We start from the raw sequence: 4,891 nt of genomic DNA on the forward strand, positions 1-4,891 counted from the left end.
GTACACCTGAAACTAATATTGCACTGTATGTTAACTAACTGGAATTTAAATGAAATCTAAAAATTAAAAAATAAAAAATAATAAAAAAGCTGAATGACAAATGTGTATATTCTGTACTATTCCATTTATTTATTCATTTATTAACATACAGTGTTATATTACTTTCAGGTGTACTATATGATGATTCAACAATTCTATAGATTATTCAGTGATCATCATAAATGTACTCTTAATCCCCTTCACCTATCCACCCAGTTTGTTCTCTAAGAGTCTGCTATTTTGTTTCTCTTTCTCTTTGTTCATTTTTTTCTTAAATTTCACATAGGAGTGAAATCATATGGTATTTGTCTTTCTTTGACTTACTTCACTTAGCAATATACCCTGTAGATCCATCAATATTGCTGCAAATGGCAAGATTTCATTCTTTCTTATGACTAAGGCAAGATTTCATTCTTTCATATGACTATGGGAGGAGAAGTGAGTTGGGGGAAATTGGAGGGGATGACAAACCATGAGAGACTGTGAACTCTGAGAAACAAACTGAGGGTTTTGAAAGGGAGGGGTGTAGGGGGTTGGGTAAGCTTGGTGGTGGGTATTAAGGAGGGCACGTATTGCATGGAGCACTGGGTATGGTGCATAAACAATGAATCTTGGAACATTGAAAAAAGTAAAATTAGATTTTTCAAATTTGGGGGAAAAAATAGGGCTTTTAGACTTTTAGACTTTATTATACAAACCTCCCAGAAGACCAGCTGAAGAAGGGCTTAATGGAAGAGATTTTGTGGTGTGGTATTTATTCACAGGAGACCAAAAATTATTTTAAAATAATTATTTTACATGACAACACAAAAACACCACAAAAAAGAAAAAAAGGACTTTGAACCCTCAAAACCTCGAAGTGAGCAAACTGCAAAAGCTACACAGTTGAAAGTACAGGTTACCTATCATATAAAAGGAAGGGTAATATAGAGGGTGGAATAAAGTACCCTGAGGGAGAACCAAGAACCAAGGAAAATTATTCTTGGTCAGGAATGGGACTGAATCCTAATAAAGAAACTTCTAAAATTTTCCCGCTTTCATTTCAGAATTTCTATGTATTCCTTTGTACCTCACATTTTCTCCCTGTTTGAATAGGAATGTCCATGGGGGTTTTCCTTTCATAGTTTCACCCTGTATGTTGAAAAAATGAAATGCACACAACTTCAGACTCAGGGGAACCATACTTGAGGTGATTTACTTAAGAAAGTGCACCTGAGAAAACTCATCTGCTCACAAATCTGATTTAGATGATGAAATCATGGACTTTGAGCTAATGGTGTAATGAGATATAATGAGATAAGGCTTTTGTGGGCCTTGGTAGGAGTTGAGTGTATTTTGCATGTGAGAGGGTTGTAAATAACTTGTGGCCATAGAAAAACCTAGAGGGTTTTTAAATTCAAATAAACTTTACATGACATAAAATTCACCATTTTAAATAATTTAGTGGTTTGAGGCACCTGGGTGGCTCAATCATTAAGCATCTGCCTTCAGCTCAAGTCATGATTCCAGAGTCCTGGGATCCTAGACCTGCACCTGGCTCCCTGCTCAGTAAGGAACCTGCTTCTCCCTCTCCCACTCCCCCTGCTTGTGTTCCCTCTCTCGCTGTGTCTCTCTCTGTCAAATAAATAAATAAAATCTTTTAAAAAATAAAAATAAAAAGATAAAAAATTTAGTGGTTTGTGGTATATTCACTAGTTTTGCAACCGTCACCATAATATTGTGTATATTTATCTAACTCTAGAATATTTCAATGGACAACCCCCAAAAGAAAGAATCATACCTAACAGCAGTTAGTCCACATTCATCTTTCCTCTTATATGCTGGGAATTACTAACCACTTTGTATCTCCATGGTTTGTCTATTCTGATTATCTCACATAAATGAAATCATACAACAGGTGGCCTTTTGTATCTGCTTCTTTCATTTAATGTAATGTTTTCGAGGTTTATCCATGTTGCAGCATGTCTCAGTACTTCTTTTTATTGTTGAATGATATTCAACTGTGTGGTTATACGACATTTTATTTATCCACCCAAGAGTTGATGGACGTTTAGGATGTTTTCCTTTTGGGCTATTATGAATAATGCTGCTATAAAACATCATGTATGATTTATACATGTATATGTATAAGGGGAAAGGTGTTATAAGCCCCAAATACAGTAATACTGGCTTTTATATTTACCTATCTAGTTATCTTCCCTGCTGTTCTTCATTTCTTTATGTGGAGTTGAGTTACCATCTAGTATCCTTTCATATCAGCCTAAAGGGCTCCTTTTAGCCCTTGTTTGAAGGGCAGGTCTGGTAGTGAAATAACTTGGTTTTTACAGATCTGAGTATGCCTTACTTTCTCCTTCATTTTTTATTGTGGTAAAATATATGTATTTTTTAATCATTTTATTCATTTGTAAGTGTAAAATTCAGTGGCATTAAATACACTCCACAATGTTCTGTAGAACATAACATTACCAGTAAATCAATACTGAAAACTTATTCATCATCCCCCCAAAAAACTATCAGTTAAAGTTAAACAAAGACTTGCCCTTCCCCTAACTATAGTCTCTGGTAACCTCTATTCTACTATCAGTCTCTACGAATTTGACTATTCTAGGTATGTCATAAAATTGAAAGGACACAATATTTGTCATCTGTGTCTGGCTTATTTCACTATGCATAATGTTTTCAAGGTTCACCCATGTCATATTTCATATCAAAATTTCATTCCTTTTTATGACCAAATAATATTCTATTCATCTGTTGGTTGACGCTGTGTTGGTTCCATCTTTTGACTATTGTGAATGCAGTTGTTATAACATTGTACAAATATCTGTTTGTGTCGCTGTTTTGAATTCTTTTGGATATATGCCTAGGAGTGGAATTGCTATGTCATATAGCAATTCTACACTGAAACTTTTGAGAAATTGCCAAACGATTTTCCTTGGCAACTGTTCCTTTTTATATTTCCACCAGTAATGAATGCAAAAGGGTTCCAAATTCTCCATATCCTCACCGACACTTGTTTTCTTCTTTTTTTTTTTTAAACTATAGACATCCTGAGGTGTGAAATAGCATCTCACTGTGATGAGCTTATTTGGAATTTGTATATCTTCTTTGGAAAAATGTCTAAGTCATTTGCCCAACTTTGAATTGGGTTCTTTGTCTTTTGTTGTTGAGTTTTAGGTGTTCTTTATATATCCTGGATACTAATCTCTTATCAGATATATGACTTAAAGGTTGTTTTTCTAATTTCTTTATAGTTCCCTTTTATGCACAAAATTTCTTAATTTTCATGAAATCCAATTTATTCTTTCATTTTTTTCTTATATGTTTGGTATCCTATCCATGAAATCACCAGATCCAATATTAATAGGATTTTCTGCAGGGTCTTCTCCTAAGAGTTTTATAGTTTTACCTTATAATTTTAGGTATTTAATGTATTTTGAGTTAATTTGTGTATATGCTATAAGTTAAAGATCTAATTTTATTCTTTTACATGTGGCTATCCAGTTTTTCAAGCACATTTGTGGGGGGAAAAAACAACCTGTCTTTTCCCCCATTGATTGGCAACTTTGTCAAAAATCAATTAATCACATATGTGAGGATTTATTTCTGGGATTTTATCCTATCCTATTGCTCTTTATGTCTGTCCATAACACCTATACCATACTGTTTCACATACTGTAGCTTTGTGGTATGTTTTGAAGTTCAGAATTCCGAGTCCCCCAGATTTATTCATTTCTTTCATTATTGTTTGCACTAACATGGGTCTTCTGAGATTTTACATAAATTTTAGGATAGGTTTGTCTATTTCTACAAAGAGAGTCATTGAAATTCTGATATGGATTACATTGAGTCTAGATTATTTGGGTTAGTATTCTCATCTTTTTTTAAAAAGATTATTTATTTATTTATTTGACAGAGAGAGATCACAAGTAGGCAGGCAGAAGGGGGGGGCGAAGTAGGCTCCCCACTGAGCAGAGAGCCCAATGCAGGGCTCTATCCCAAAACCCTGAGATTATGACCTGAGCGGAAGGCAGAGTCTTAACCCACTGAGCCACCCAGGAACCCCAGATAGTATTCTCATCTTGACAATATTAAACCTTCCAATCCATAAACACAAGATGTCTTTGCAGTTATTTAGGTCTAATTTAATTTCTTTCAGGAATGTTTTATAGTTCTTAGTGTACAAGTCTTTTGCCTCCTTGGCTAGATTTATTTCTAATGATTTAATTTTTAATTAATTTACTTTTTACAGGTTTTACTTAGGAAAGTAAGCACCAAACACATTCACATTTTTTTAAGCAAATGACAAAGACCCAGCTTTCCAGTTTTCACTTTTTTAAACATAAGCTTAATGTTACATATTTAAACAATTGTTAAAACTTGCTAGGTTGGCAGTATTCATACACAATGAGAAAAATCCTCAATTTACATTAAATCAGACATGTGTTACAATTAATACACTATTTTTCACTACTAAATACTAAAAATAATTGAAATTATTTTTGTGGAAAATGCTTCTTGGCCATATTAACTTCACAGAACACTGACACTACTTAACTCACATTTCAAACAATGGAAAAGCAGGTCTGTGCTGGTGTTAGTGAATGAAAGTGTCAGGGCCACCTTGTATTACATTTACTAAAAAAGCAAATTACAAACAACAATTTACAACAATCTCAAAGATAAAATATGCTACTATCAGGTAGTACCAAAAATAAACTCAAAAGTCTATAACAAATAGGGCCTCTGATGAGCTATTTTTAAAAACTTTAGATGAGGTGCACTTATACTGAGAGCTGAATTCTTTTGAAATCCTCAAAAAACATTCCTGTTAACCTGCAAATAGTACTTG

At 33.8% G+C, this 4,891-nt stretch overlaps 1 long non-coding RNA gene across 1 annotated transcript in view; it reads right to left on the minus strand.

The window, feature by feature from the left end:
• Positions 1 to 4,891, minus strand: part of LOC132006786 (uncharacterized) — a 126,817-nt gene that overhangs the window by 8,287 nt on the left and 113,639 nt on the right. The gene's annotated exons all lie outside the window — the stretch shown is intronic.

Source organism: Mustela nigripes, chromosome X (assembly GCF_022355385.1).
Source record: "Mustela nigripes isolate SB6536 chromosome X, MUSNIG.SB6536, whole genome shotgun sequence".
NCBI lineage: Eukaryota > Metazoa > Chordata > Mammalia > Carnivora > Mustelidae > Mustela > Mustela nigripes.